Consider the following 16255-nt stretch of genomic DNA (forward strand, 5'->3'; position numbering starts at 1 on the left):
TCCAACTGGTTTTAAAGTGACACAGGATCATCTTTCTCCATCCTAGGAATGTCTGCTTTTTACCAGTGCTTCCCATTCCTTTGGATATTATGGCAACTGTATGTGTAAATTTTGTGTGTAAACCAGCAAATGAAGCTTAATACGATGTGAAATATTATGAAGCTTTATATTATGTGAAAAGGGAACAGTTTTTTCACCTGGATCTCTGTGTATTTGGTGATAGGATTTCATACCATGAAGACATCTTTTCCTGGGAAGCAGCAAATAAAGCTGTTTGTCTTCCTCATCTACTGAAGTTGTATTTAAGAAATGTAAAATTTGGAACACCTTTTTATTTTCACCTAAAATTCCTTGACTTTGTGCAGTTGAGGAATGTGTGTCTGTCTTTGGAAACAGCTGTGGCAAATGGGCACTTGGGGCTAGTGTGTGCAGGTTGAAGAGGAAGACTACTTTTAACAGAGTTCTGGAATATGTATATATAAAAGTATAAATGTCTTTTGTGGTACTGTAGATGGTCTTACAAGTCTGTATCTTAAAATTTATTGAGGAAGAAGGTGCAGTGATGTAATTGGATTCACTTCACCCTAGGGGAATATCTATAAAGATCTCTATTGTAGCTCGTGGGGCTTGGAGTGCTGTGAAAAATTTGTGTGCATTAAAAGGAGCTGTAAATGCAGGAGGAACTCACAGTGGGGAACCTGCCAATGCCAAAAGTATCGACTGCCCAGCATGGGGCCTCCTAAGCAGAGACTTTACTGATTAGACTGAAAATTCCTTTGTTTTTAGGTCCATTGACATTGTAACTGATATGCAGATATATATATATATATAAACTACCTCATGTTGATGCTAAAAAGCTTGGAGTGGTGATGGCAAAGGTTTGGGTGTTATCCTGAAGAGGGACATTACATGTTTCATCTTTTGGGAATCTGCAGACAAATGGAAATGTTCAAAGGGTGGAAGGAAAGAGAGAGAATATGTAACTGCTGAGAACAGGCTGAGTGAACTGTGGGTTTTTTAGACTAAAAAGAGCTCCTGTGACTTTGCACTATATAAACGTTTGTTGTGAAGAAAATTTTGATGAATTACTATCTGGCTGTTGCAGAAAATAAGAGAAGTAAATAATGAATTTTGACTTAGGAAATATTCTCAAACTACAAAGACTGTGAAACATTTTATCTGGTTGCTTGTGGAAGTCATGAAATGTACTTCACTGATTAATTCAATGTAGGTTAAAGCCTAGTTGGATGATTTATAGTAAAGGCAGATGATATATGCTTTATATCCTGCCTCAGAACAGGGGAAAGGGAAACAGCCGCTTGAAGTCACTGTCAGCTCTTTTAACTCATATCCGTCTGCATGTTAAGATGAGGAACAGATATTTACAGAGCTGATGTAAGTTTAATTAACACTACAGAGGGTATCATTTTCTTGCCCTTCTGAGAGCACCCAAATATGACACCACTGCTGCTCTAGAAAAGCAAGTCAGTATTAAACTTGGTAGTGAATACAGAACTAAATGCTATTCTGCCAACAAGACAGCTGTAGTCTTATCAGTGATGTCCTACAAAAATTAATCTACTTTTTTTGTCAATGAATGTTCAAAATGGATTTCAAGTATGAAGAACCTGACAAGTACATAGCAAATTTATTATCTGGATCAAGGAAGAGGTAAATTGGGCAGAAACACTCTCTGCTGTTATTCAGCATTTGGAGACCAATGCACAGGGTCTCACTGGAAATGTAAATGACCAGATCAAGTTACGAGTGGAAGATTGCAGCTGTAGCCTAGAAGTAGACTCCAGACATCTTAAGACTTGATGTGTTTCCACTTACTGAAGGAGCTAGATCCTAAAAAGAGATGAACACTTCACTGTGCTGAATTGCATGGAAACTTTGGAATCCCAGAGGAATTTGCTCATTTTATCCAGTCCAGAAAATCCAGAAAATCCAATCCAGTCTGTGCCAAGCCAGGAAAGGAACCATGGTATTGCTCCACCTTTTCAGAAACTGAGCTGTGCCCCAGCGGGAAATGTTTTCTGAAATGATTGAAAGTCCTGAAAAATAAGTTATGTACTTAACTTGTTTACAGTTTTAAAACTTCCAAACTGATAAAGCAAAATCACTGCTTGAAAGGTAATGATATCAGCATGAAGAGAAGCTTTACTTTAGGACTTCTTGTTAGGAAATCAAACCAAAACCAAACCCCAAAAACATTTTTGTTCTACAGATGTAAAATTAATTGTTTATTGCAGCACCAAATAAAATTCAACAGCTGCATTTAAAGATACTCAGTTATTTGTGCCTTATGCAAGATTAATACAACCCTAGTTACAGCCTACAACTATCCCAGTGGTAAAACACTGATGAGAGAGAAGTACTTCTTGCAAACTGCATAGGGATAGGAATTTATGGAAATGTAACTCTCCTGCTTAAAGATCTGATATTGACACTTCCATTTGCATAAAATAGTTATTCATTGCATTAACATTTCCTTTGTACTTTTACTTTTCCTGGTGCCTGTTTGGAGTGAAAAGCTAATATCAGAGATGGTGACAGTGTGTTTCTCTTTTATAACACACAGGTTAATTTTTCTTCACTGTTGAGGTGGCATGTACTGCCCCAAATTGTGGGTAATTCCAACAGAGCTCTGACAGTCATAAACCTGGTCTTCCAAATGTTGTCTGTGGAACATCTTTTCAAAACCTGAAAAAATGAATTAAATAATAGGAAAGGTCTCTTTTTAAATAAGGTTAGGTTTTAATTCATCTGGAATACCCGTTTCAATCTCACTTTTTCCTGCTAGGTTTGTTTTATATTTGATTAGTTCTAGGAGATGGATTTTGACATTTAAAATATGTGTAATAGAAAGAGAATAATGACATAGCTGGGATTACAGAAAAATATTTGCCCTTGGAAATGGTAATGCATTGTTAAATACCAGTTGCATCATATCTGAGTATAATAAAATCAAAGTGGAAATTGAATGATTGAGTGGAGAATTAATAGTCTCAGTATGTGACAGAAGAAGGGACCTCGGCAATTCTAGCAGTGCAGCACAGCTGAAAATGGATTCTTCAGCATGGTCTCATTGGGTTTCCAAACCTGTATTTTGTTTTAAGTCTAACATGAAAAACAAATAAAATAATAACTGTATTAATATTGGGGAAAAAGAAAAGGAAGTATTTGAATAAAAATAACCAATGATCTTCCTCACATAAATCCTTGGATAAGCTCCCCCCAAGAGCCATAGTGTGTTGATTCCTCAAATGAGGGATGTGTTTATCCTGTTAGTGCTGCTGAGGGGTTAAAGTTTAGCTGGGGTTAGGAAATATAAGTTATTTCCAGGGTGGACCATACCTGATTTGCAGTGTGGCTCCGGTGAGAGCAATGTTGGCAAAGCTGGGTTGAGCCAAGGGCTGGAACAGGAGTCAGTGAATGGGAGGAAGAGGGGGAAGAGTTTCATCTCTTCTTTGTATGGCAGCCATCTGCAGTGCCTGCAGTTTGGAATGCATTGGAGCACACTGAATTTTCCTCAACTCCTCTCTTTCCTGCATAATGGTGTGCGGGTATGTTTATTCCCAGTTTTCTGGTCAGGGATAAACTGTGCTGAGATGAGAGAAATGGGTGAGGAGTCCTCTGGGGCCAGTAGGATTGGTGTCAGTGTTTGGGTTTCGTAGGTGGTTGGGCTGTTTTGTTGCTTTAATTCCAGCCATTGAAGTCAGCTCTCTGGAGAATTTCTGACAGGGTGTGAGTTTTCAAATCAAACCCAAGTGATGGCAACCACCTGCTGCAGCTGGTGCCTGTGCTGGGGCAGCAGTTTAGTGGCTGATAATGACACTGGAAAGGTTGGTTTTGCCTGTGCTTTTGCTCCCATTAATGGTTCTCACCCTTCCAGATAAGCATGCACTAGGGCCCCAGCTGTTGTTCTGAGTGTTTATGAATGGGCTGGGTCCTCTTTTGGGCTGAGCTCTCTTCCGAATTGTCACATACCTGCCTGGAAAGAAAAATTTACAATGTGAGTGTGTGAAGAAAGATACAGAGATAGAGAGCAGCATATGCTGATGATCCATGTATTTTTACTCAGTTTATTATAGTAGACACCAGGACTATATTTTTCTTGCAAATGCATTTCTACACCCACCCCCCCCCCCCCCCCCATCCCTAATCCTTTATGTTTTTCAGTTGCCCTTAATTCCTCTTGACAGTAACAGAACTGAGTTTTGCCCTAGCTGGGTTTAATGAGGAGAAAATCAAGGCCTGGGAGCAGGGTATTACAAGCAATGAAGCCTCCTCCAGGTCTCCATTCCCCACAGCTCAGCTCCCTGTGTTGTGGGTGGCTCTCAGAATACTGTTATTAATAAAGTGTATTTACTGGAAATTGGGAAGGGAGTCCTTTTATAATAATCTTTCATCAAACTGGAGGAAATTTGGGCTTGATTCTTGGATCTAAGCACTTGATTAACTTATCTACCTTATTTATATGCTCTTGCTTTTTCACTATCCTCTGCCACTCTGGTACTTGCACACTACTGGAATTTGCCCAGCACCTCTACACTGCTGGATTTCTGTTCCTGGCAGAGACATCCCTGGGGCTCATCTGACTCCAGCTGGGGAGAAGTTTGTTATGCCTCTGGCATGTTTACACTGTAAGAAATGCAATACATTTAAAGAAATGATCCCATGTTAGTTGTGCTGGAGGCTTCCACTCCTATTTTTAAAGATGATCTTCCTTGTTACTGTGGGCTTCATCCTTAGAAGTCAGAGCAAGAGCTGGTTATCAGGTTGTGGAACACAGCTGCCACCAGGTTGTGTGATGTGCTCGCCATCTCCAGCTGGCAAAATATCTTAAGAATCTCCATTGTCCTATTCCTTTGTGGCAGGACTGGGAGATTACTCATGAAAGAAGCCCAGTTGTGCCCCTTCCCTGTGTGGCTACATCAAACAGCTATGTCTGGATCTGTGCTCCCATCCTGTCTACTTCCCAAACTTGGGAACTGTTTTTCCTCAAATCCAATCAAAGGTGAGACTTGATGAAGACCTTTGGTAACCCCTTCAGAAATGGACCTTGTGAGCTCAGCTGCTGTAGGTTGCAAGTCTCAGAGGACTTCTTGTGCTATGGTATCTGACTTTCCCTTGTGCTCTGACTGTGCTGTGATATGGATGTGGCAGGCTGGCCAGAGAGTGAGAAAACTAGATAAGTTTTCCCAGGATCAACTTGTGAGACTTTAGGGAGTTGCAGAGAAACAATGATAGCTTGTTATTATAAACAACCTTGCAGGTGGTGTTTTCCTACTCTCTGTTTTCCTGTTTTCCTCAAAAACTGTTTATTAAAAAGGTGTTTTTGTTAATTAGCCAATCGGGTGAAATGTATTGATTAATTGACCAATCTGGTCTGCCTGTATCAGAACTGTGTATAAAAGAGAGATTTGCAAAGTAAAAAGAGATGCTGTGCAAGCCAGCCTTCTGGTGAGTCTGTGTTGTCTCTTACTCAACAGCAACACTGTGACATCTCTTCTTTCTGGGCCCCCTAGAACAGGTGTCCCTCACTGTGGAGTTCCACAAATGCACACAAGCAGCTGTTTATCTTTCCCCTGATTCACAACATGTCTGCTCTGCAGTGCTCTTTGCAATTTCCAGGGTTGGGCTTTCAGATTTCCAAACGCATCTTGTGATGTGCTGTGTGCCAGCTGACTTCACTTTAAAATACAGAAGTGCCCCTTCTTATTCATCCTCTTCTCCTCTAACACTTGTGGCTGGTGTCATTCAACTATGGAGAATTCTTCAGCAGCTTTCAGTATTCTTTCAGTTCTTGTTTGCACATGTCTGACATTAAAAAGTTTCTGTTATTTAAACATGCAGGTCTTTGTAGGGAAACTGATTTTCCTGACTGATGTGAGTACTCATTGTTTTGCAGTATATTTTTTTTTTTCTTGATGAAGGGGGCAAAGTCCATACTTTCAGACAAAATTAATCATTTTCTCCATGAGTGATTCTTCAAGTTGTGTGTTGTCACATGTTTCTGAGACTGATATCTCAGAGACCTGTTCTGATGTTAGTACTTCAGAATTTCTGGGGACAATTGTTGGAGGACTCTAGGCACATTTTTGAAATTATATACATATGTTTTACATGTGTATATTAGTAAATGTGTACATATAATATTTTTTTATATATAAATATGTTTATTATATACATATGTATATCATGAATACCCAAGGTTACCATATGGGATCTACTCCTAGAATAGGCAAAATAATAATCTTTATAAAATAGGGAACTGGTTGGAAGGTGCTTGAGATTCTTAGGAAATAAAGACTGAAACAAGAAATTAAATTGCACATCAACTGAGTGGATGGTGAGGCCAGAGGAAAGCCTGAACACTGGAATTAAGTGCCTCTGGTCTGTGAGAGGGTTCTCTCAACATTTAATGGAAAGCAAGAGTTAAAGAATATGTTCAGCATCAGGGAGGGCAAGTAGACAAAGTGATAATAACAGCTATATTGGCTAAATGTGGGCAAAAATATTGTGCAGTGAAAGATGGACTGTTAGACTAATAAATGAATAGATGGTGTAAGAGAACACCTAAAATGGGTTGAATGTGTTAAATGTGAATAGGGAAAGCAGTGTTGGCTCTGGTTTTGTAGATGTTCCAGCTCCTCTGGACTACTTATTTTTGTGTAGGGACTCAGACTGGGATGTTAATCAGCATATCCAGCCATTAATCTATTTAATAGGTACATCACTGTTATTGATGTCTAAAAGTACATCTCTAGAAGTGGTAGTGAGTGATAGTTGGGACTATACAGTTACCAGTGGATATTTTTCCATGAGTTCAAAAGACCTGCAAAAAATCAGATGTACTGCAGAAGTTGCTGAGGATGCTGATACTGGCTTAGAATATGGTATGGTCAAAGTGATAAAACTGACAAACTGCAGGGAAAATGCAGACAGCTTATTCCTGTGTTTCCCTCCAGCATACATTCTGTGGTCTTCCAAAAATTTATGCAAATGCCAGTAATATAGAAAATAGTCTGTCCAAAGTAGTTATAGAGTTTTTTTTTAGTGAGGTTGTCATTTATGCTTGAAAATTCAGGGAATTGAACCACATGCAAGATGACTATAATGTATTTTCTAGCTTTGTGCTTTCTCAGTGGGTCACAAAGGAGCTGTTCTGCAGAAATCTTGATCCTAGGAAGTGACTATTTTTATAAGACTCTTCAAACAGAAGCTGTCTTCACAGAAAGTATTTCCATTTCATAATTCTTCCACTCCTGTTCCTTCTCATCAGTTAATTAAACTTTCATTTAATGTTTATAGAACCAAAACCGTTTGACTATTTGGAAACTATTTGTGCAAATAATAAAGAGGAACTTGGGGAGGAGAGTTTGGCACAAGCATTAAAGCTGTAGTTCCTAAAACTTGTCCTACTTGTGTTTAGCCAGCTTATGAGTTAAAGTGGGTCTGTGTAAGAAGGAGAGAGAGAAAGCAGAATGCAAAATGACAAAAAGGAATAAACTGACAGTAAACCAGCCTGGGTGCTCCAAGAGGGAGTAGCTAATTTGGTATCATGAGTAGCTTCATATACTGGTATTCACACACCTGAAAACCACTGGCTGCCCTTTACAGCTGTGCTGGCTTGTTCTGCCTTGTGGTAAAATGGTTCCTTCTGTCTGAAGCCCAGGTTTGCTTTCAGACCCATTTCCCACCCAACAGGACACCCTTGCTTAGTACTTTGCCATCAGGCACAGAGAAAGGACCCTTACCCTGGACAGTTTAGGTTTAGCAGGGTCTGTGGTTCACTTAGGTAATGATTTAGTCCAGTTCCTTGTAGTAAAAAACATTCCTGATATACAAAATCAATAAAATAATCCTCCACCATACCAGAGGAACAGTGGGAAAGAGACTGGAACTAAGAGGAAGGCCTTTGAAGCCAACACTTAATTATATTTGTGGCTTTTGAATGCAGTACACTAAAGTGGGAAAGGAAAGACTGTTTCCCTCTTAGTTTTTCAATAATAAAGGAATAAAATGTCTCCTGTGTGCAGTGAGTGTGCTCATATGGGAATCCTAGAGTCATACTGGAGTCCTGCCTGAGTAAGAATGGCAGGGTGAGAGCCCTGTGGAGCAGCACTGATGTGCACTGAGAGAGATAATGGAAGAGTGGAAAGAACCATCATTTAAAGGACATGTCATGAAGCAGTGTCAGGAGGTGTTTCTACAGATGAAGATAAATTGCCATATGCAGTCATTCCATTAGCCAAGAGGAAAAATAAATTCTACTTATTAAAAATAGTAGACCTGCCTTTGTAGTAATGGTGCAATGCAGAGTACAAAGTGGTCCTGATGGACTTCTCCCAAACCAAAACGTCATTGAGAGTTGTGAGTTTATAAAGGCAGCCAGGAAGATGCTGTGTAATCTCAGTTTCTGTTTTGCACTTGTTTCTCTTTACTGTACGATGCAGTCATCATTCAGACTTGCCATAAGTTTTCAAAAAGGGTTGGACTTCACTGCCCTTTTTTTAGCAACTCATTAAGGGGCATTTTGGATTTGCACCACTTAGGTTATTTTAACTGTTGAATATGGCATGATTTCAGCCCTGACCTCAGCTGAAAATATTTGGGCTCCTGTGCCAGTGCACCTCAGTGGAGCTGAAAAATGATTTTGGTAAATGATTTGGTAGATTTTGGTAGCTCTGTTGCAGGTCTCATCCTTGTTTTCCCTTGGATTTGCAATGTAATTTCTCCACCTTGGCAGGCACTGCACTTTCTGCTGCATTCCACTTCTTTTACTGGCACTGCACCCTTGTTCAGAACTATGGAGAAGGATTTTCAGAAATTTTTTTCATAAAAAGCTCAACTTGAATTTTTACCAGGTCTTAACTAAAATGTTTTTTATTATATCAATGAATGGGAAAATGATGCCATTAAAAAAGCAGTGGCACTGAAATGGCCTCAAATTCACCCTTGATCCTGTAATTATGCTTTCTAAGATACCATCTCATTATCTAAAACTCAACTGTGTCATTAGTTATATCTCATTTTTGTAATTACAAGCTATATATTTGTCATATTGGTGGAAGCAGAAAACATTGCCATTATAAATCTATGGTTTATGCAGCTTCAGCAGGAATTACTAATGAGCAAATCGTCCTTTCTCTGTCTAATACTTTCCATAAAAGCTTTTCCAAACAAGCTCCTGCAAATGGAAACCGAACCTGAAAATTCAGATGGTGAAGTGCCTCCCTTAGGCCTTCTTCTTGCTTTGCTCTTGAGATATGTCTATGTTAATAGACCATGATAATAAATTCCTGGAATTTGTTTTGTTTTTCTCTTCTTAAAGATGTCATTCTTCTTTCTTCCACAAATAATAAATAATGTGAATGCAAATCTGAGAGAAAATTAGTGCAGCTACAAAAACAATAATCTTAGCAAGCATCTGTTGTCCTAGGAAAACTTTGCATTCTGGAGGAAAGCAAAGCTCAAGTTCAGAATCTCTCTTATGCTTTTACAATGTCTGTGCTTTTGTAGTCACCAAACTGAACTGTCCTGGCTCAGTGGTGAGAGCAGAACATTTAATATATGCTTTTTGTGCTTTTTCCAGATCAACACCTTGAGTTTGGTGATTTCTTTTGGCTTTTTTCCAACTGTGTTTATCTTTCCCATCTGAATTATATACTATAAAATCACTGTAGGTATCTCCATGACCAAAGTTCACTGTCAGGGGAGTCTTGTGCATGGCCTTCCTTACCCTAAAAAGGGTTTCTCTGTGCTTCTTGTGCCCTCCTAAATTATGTTTTCAAAGTCTTTCCTCTTATCCTGTGTGCTCTCTGTGGATTGTTTTCTTGTTTGGTATTTCCCCCCCCCCCCCCCCCCCCCCACTAACCATTGATTTTGATTTCTCTGCTGCTATTTTCAGTTCCATTCAATTCTCACTGCTTGCCTGGATCTCCATGCCCATGATATGGTCCCAGCCCCACACTGGACATCAATGTATGAATAATCTTTGTTTTCCAACAGGTCAGAAATCTTATTTAAGATCACTTTTCCCTTCATCTGTCTGAAATGCACAGTAGGACATTTCTTGTTAATTTGTACTTTTTTCCCTCACTCTGGTTGTTGCTAAAAAGCCAGCTAAACGAATATTTGGAGTGGGGCAACTGTGTGAAAAGTACAGTTTAAGCTCAGGATACAGTAATAAGCTGTAATACAACACTTGTTTTGTAATGATGTAAAAGCATTCAGCAAACATACAGAATACTTTTAAACTACTACTAAGCATCAGTAGCATAACCATTGAAATTCATAATCCTTTATCTCAAATTCATGCTGTCTGTGAAGATTAATACTTAGATCACTTTTTATATAAATACAGCACTGACTTTCAAGACTTGATAGGTTTGTTTTTTAGGGAGGTGATGATGTGTTTCATTTTTGCATGGCAAAACAATGATGTCAATTTACTGGATTTGTTGCTTTTATTACCTGTAGATGGAGAGTGTGTATGTGCCACCATGCATAATCCTAATTTTATTCCTTTGTGCAGTTAGAGTAAGAAGAAAGATTTAGTACTGTGATGTCATTCACACTATGAAGCCTTGCAATGAATGGTAGGAAAACAGCTGTAGTCACATTATGGAAAAAAGAAACTTCAGTGCAGCAATTGCACATGACTGTAACATTGTGCTGCTGCAGAGGATTCCTTGGGGAATGTGCCAATAGATGTCACAGGTCCCGAAGCACAACTCGAGCAGATATCTCTTGATTTCCTAAGGCACCACGAAAATACATTGCATTTTTTTGGTGTGTTTCCATTTTGAGTGTTGCCACAGTTAGTTGGTTACTTCCCTTCCAATAAATCTTTTCTTCTGGCTGAATGAATGTTGTCTTTCCATGCCATCATAATCAACAATGCTGAAGTAATTGATTTAATTTTGAGGTAATATTTTGTTCTTTTCACAGCCTACCTTCCAGTCTTACAGTATGCTTTATGTATGCAGGGAAAATGAATCTTCTTCCAAGGGAGTTCTAATGAAATAATGTTCTGGTTTGAAAGCAAAACCAGTGAGAGACTCCAAGTCAGAAATACAATTTATTAGGGAAAGGGGAGAAACCCCCAAAATCCATGCAATAATACAAAAGAAAAACCACTGACAGAGTCCGAACACTACCTGACACCCCTTTGGCCAGTGTGTTGGTAGCAGTCCAAATTGGAGTGGCTGCAGTCCTCCTGGAGTGGCAGATGTGGTTCTGTTGGAGCAGTGGTCCGGTATAAGGGTGTAGTCTTCCTCTGAAGGTCTAGTCTAAAGATCCAGTTGTTCCTCTGGGAATCTAGTGGAAAAGCTCCATCTGCTTTCCCAAAAACTCAGATTATATCCAGGTAGGAATGCATGGCTCCTCCCTCTGGGCGGAGCATCTCACAGTGGGATGTTCTAGTTCTTATCAGTCATGCAGTGACATTCAGTGGCCCATTATCAGCAGATGTCTCCCGTGAGAGAGGATTGGTTTGTGGAAGAGATAAGGAAAACTGCCCACTTAACAGAAGACAACTGCCACACCTCTAACAGATGGCGAATAGAACACGCCTTGCAATCTAGGACAAATGACAAAACATTTCAGCATTTCTGTTTGCCCGAGGCAGACAGATTTTCTACATCCATAGTACTGGACTTAAGTTTGTATCTTAAGGACTTAAGTAGATAAATATAAACTTATCTAGAACTAAAATTCTATTTAAATAATATATTAAATTGTTCCAGATCCACAGTGTTGCTTTGTCAACAACAGGTGTCTTTTCTGGAAACAACAATATTGGTGTCTAATTAGAGCTTACATTGAGAAAATTGTGTCCAGACTCTATAGAAGATATCGTGATTTCTTCAGAAATAGAAAAAAGACCTGGAGGATATTGGTACTGCACCACAGGGCTTCATAAACCCAGACATTGTTTCAATTTATAGTTGTTGAGATTAAGTAAAGAACTACAAAAATTATATATTTTTGTAGTCTACAGGCTCCCACTGGGCTGTGGTTTGTTTCTAGAGTCCTGCCATGTTCATAGTCTGTCCATGGCCCAGGGAAAAGCAGAGCATGAAGAGGAAGATTTACTTTGCCAGGCTCATTCACTTTCCTATCACCCATCTCATGTCTTTTTAGAAAGAAATCTGCTGAAATAACTCTGTAGATCTATAGGGGGGAAAGGCCAGTTTATGAAAATCCATTTGTATATTTTAATTAATATTTAAACTGTTCTGTTTAGCTAAAATGTAAATTCAGATGGTAAACTGAACCAATCTGTCTGCTGCATATGCTTTATAATTGAACTGTCTTGACAACCCTTGTTAACATTTGCATAAATTGTACAGGCTAATAATAATGATGATGATGATGGAATTAGTCTGTCAGTATCTTATTTTTGTTGTATAATTTTAATCTCTGTAGGAAGGAAAACCACTATATCGTTTGAATAAGTCAATGACTCTGCTTTACTATTATTAGCTATTTTATGTATTTGTCTCCCTAGACAGCACAGCAAAGCCTCCTGGTTTCCTTCTGGAGAGTCTTGAAAGCTTGTTTGTTGTACTTGTTATCTCAATTATTATATAATTTAATCATAATATTTTAGCATGCACGAGGGAGGTGATTTTTATTTTAACTGACCTTCCTCTGAAATGCATTCAGTGCTAAATCTATTTGGCAGTAATTTGCAAAGTAATTGTGGACAACACATCTCATTGTCTCTGTACAAATCCTTTAGAAGTCGTGTAATGGACTTGAGCAAAGAAGTTGATGTTGAGCTGCTGAGCAGACAGCAGGGCAAGGGAACAGGGTTAAGAGTCAGCTTACAGCCTTTGAGGTCCTGAGTTTTTTCAGTTCTACTGCTCTCTGTACTTTTATAAGATATGTAAGTCTGGTGGTTAACATATTTCTGTATTTTTCTATACTGGTATACAGGTTTCCCTCCCACCCCCTTCCCATTTCTTATATCAGTAATGCATCAGGACAAATACAGGTAATTTTAATATTTTGTAATTCTTGTATGAACTGTTTAATATCTCTAGACTGTAATTGATGAAAATTTCTAAAAAGAGATGTAATTGTGTTTGTTAATCAATGTACAAGAAAGGAAAAATAAATTTTAAGTGGTTATATGAAATATATACATATACTCAAGAACATAGTTTCACAATGCAAAATGGTTTGTTAAGCTAGTTTTAACTTCCTGTTAGGATTTTCACATGAGCAAATAGCAGCATATAGTTTTGCCAAAATCCTTCATTGACTGGCTTGACTTCAGTTTCCATTTCTCTTCTAAACTGATCTTTTTTTAGATAATATGAGGGAGCAAGACATGTGACTGACTGAAGTTTGAAATATCTGCTTTGTAATTATAGCTTTTAAATGATAGGGAAAAGAAGAGATTCCCTTTAATTTTAAACTTATGTGTAGGGAGCAAAAGTCAGTGGTTCCAAAGTATAGAAGAATAGCAATATATTACTTACACCATGGTATGGTGTTGTCACAGAGGGATTAAAAAAAAGGAGAAAAAAAATTTGAAAATTTCCACTGGCCATTTCAAATGAAGTGAAAGAGATTTTCATGCTGTAAATCCTTGCCTACCAGACTGGCTGGTTTTGATCTGTGCTCTCAAGGTTGTGTTGGGCATGCTTATTCTTTTCATCCTTGCTTTTGTTGAGGATCTCCAAAACCACAAGCAGCCCACCAGCTGGGAGCCTCTCAACCTGCTCCTCCTGCCCCATGTCCCAGCCTCCAGCTGGCTCCTTTCTGCCAGCCTGTTCCCCCTTCCACATGCTCTGGCACCAGCCTGGGCACCCAATCCAAAACCGTTACATAAGGAGTGTGACTTGTACAGTGCACAAGTGGTGTGTGGGTGCAAGCACATCTTGGAGAGAGTGGAGCCATGGGTAAAAATAGGCATTGAAGTACATGCCAAAATGAGTAAGTTACATTGTCAGCTGAGCAACGAAACCTCATCCCCCTGCTGCTGCCCACTTCCCTCCCCCAGCTCCTAATAACTGTAATCCAATAAAATAAACTACACCATCTGAAAGGAAGTAGAAACTGGCTTATTTTCTGGCACTTGTCAAATATTCGAGCATTTCACCTGGTGTGAAGTTTTTAAATTTGGAAAACATTTTAATGGGCAGATAGAAAGCATTGGTCAATTCTCTGTGTGTATGTAAATATCTATCTATCTATCTATCTATCTATCTATCTATCTATCTATCTATCTATCTACCTATCTATCTAAACACAGGAAACAAGTAAGAATCCATATGAAGGACTGTGATTCACTGGCTTGTTTAAGGATCATGGAACTACTTTTAAAAATATGCTAAATACCTAACAGGGTGGAAGCTGTGTATAGATTTGTTATCTCTGATGAACTAGTCAGAATGTGAATTTGAGGAGGCGTTTTATATTAGTTACAATTATGGAACATCAGTGCAAATAAATAATGTATACTGGGTTATACCAAAAAGTAATTTTATTGATTGCACCTGACATTTTGATAATAAGCTTCTGTTGAAATCATACAAAAGGTAATTTTAAATCTTATATCTTTGTCAAAGTTATGGCTTTATGGTCAAAACATTAATTAGTTTTATCCTACAGCTGTGATGCAGTTTAATTTTGCAGTGTTGGAAAGACAGCTCTGTGCATGAAAAGCTAAGTTAAAAATATTTCTCATGGGGCACTGATGTGGACAGTTGCCAAGCCAGACCTTTAGATCCTTCCAGGGCTTTCAGCTGCAAATGTCTACCTCTTAATATTGCATTGATTGGCAAAAAGCCTTTAAAAATCCAGTCAGTACAGACTTCCATCTTGCACCACTCTCTAAACCACTGGTCTGTGCTTCAGCTTTGGGATTTGTGACACATTTTCTGCTTGCATTAGACTTAGAGCCAAAGGAGAGCTGGAACTTTGCAAACCAGCTCTCATGTTGCCAGCCAACTCAGCCTCAGAGTTTGCATGCAGAAAAATGCTCCTGTGTGTCAGAAGTTACCAGAATGAGTCTGGGTTGACTGGGAGAAGTTCACAGCGCTAAGAAGGGGGCAAGGAGCTTGATTTTCTCCTTAAAAAGGGTTATTTGCTATGATGCAACCATAGCAATGGGAATATTGGGAACACCATCCCAATAAAGTGCCTGATGGTCCTCGGGTCCTGGGCAGCCCAGTGGCAATCTCTGACTGGATCTGCAGAGGGAACAGGTTTATTCTGCCTGAGCAACCACTGGGGAGCACTGGAGGCAGTTGGTCAACGCCCCTCGTTTTATAGTTCTGCTTTGTTATTGCAGGGAAAGGCCAAGAAGGAAAACGAGGGAGCTGACAGGTCTGAGTTCTCAGCAGCTTGTGAGCTGTCCCCATCTGAGGAGCAGCTTTGTCACAGGTGATAAATGGATGTGTGATGTGTCCACTTTCTGAAAGCAGCTCTTTCAGGTCTGTTCAGTGCTGTTGTGCTGCCTGCTTTCACTTGTGCTGCCAACCTGTAGGGTTGTTGCTGTGACAGGTGAGCTTTGTTTCTCTAGCAATTAGAGAAATCTGCTATTTACTAATTAGAAGTGCAATAGTGAAAGTTTTGGTGTTTTTTGTTTTTTTTTTTTTTTTTTTTTTCTGAGAGATTCAGCAGTGGAGGTTAATTGTGCTCAGTAGACCTCTGCGTGATTATATAAATTATGAATTATTTAAAATGATGCTTTGATTCCATGAGCTTGACTACTGAGCATCTTGTGGGAGGGAGGAAAACTTTTAATGGTTGTTTGGCACAAAAAAAAAAAACAACTTAACATGAATGCTTTGCTGTTTGTGTTTGTAATGCTTTCACCTTGGTCTCTGTAAAATCAGTCAGTGGGCCAACACTTCAAATCTTTGAGATCCAGGCGAGCTGTTTTGACTTTATGTAATCTTAGCCTGGGGGAGATAAAAGGCTGCATGTAAACAAATTCAGGAGTTATTTACTGGAGTTTACAGATGGGTGGGCAGCCTGGCCAGAACCCTGCACATACCTTAAAGACATTAGAGAAACCATATAATACCAACCTGAACTTGCCAGCAGAGGAGAAAACTCAGATGTGGTATTAACTCACATGTGACTTCTTATTGTAAATATTGTGGTCATATTGGGATTTTTTTTCTTAACTCCTCTAAATGCTGTCTCAGTTAGAAGCACACGACTGACTCATTCCTGCATCTGGGTATTGACGTCATTGTGATGCACTTTTCATTTCTAGCAT

At 39.0% G+C, this 16255-nt stretch overlaps 1 protein-coding gene across 5 annotated transcripts in view; it reads left to right on the forward strand.

The window, feature by feature from the left end:
* The window catches only part of HTR2C (5-hydroxytryptamine receptor 2C), a 248622-nt gene that overhangs the window by 100768 nt on the left and 131599 nt on the right, over positions 1-16255 (forward strand). For 2 of the 5 annotated variants that reach the window (XM_031504838.3, XM_031504839.3), the window contains exon 2: positions 15320-15411. The exons of 2 other annotated variants lie outside the window; for them this stretch is intronic. The gene's annotated coding sequence lies outside the window, so the exon portion shown is untranslated. Of the gene's footprint in view, positions 1-9919; positions 10021-15319; positions 15412-16255 lie in introns of all 5 variants that reach the window. One more of the 5 variants, XM_031504840.3, reaches the window with a different exon arrangement.

The sequence above is a fragment of the Lonchura striata genome, chromosome 4A (genome assembly GCF_050655825.1).
Source record: "Lonchura striata isolate lonStrDom1 chromosome 4A, ASM5065582v1, whole genome shotgun sequence".
NCBI classification, from domain to species: domain Eukaryota; kingdom Metazoa; phylum Chordata; class Aves; order Passeriformes; family Estrildidae; genus Lonchura; species Lonchura striata.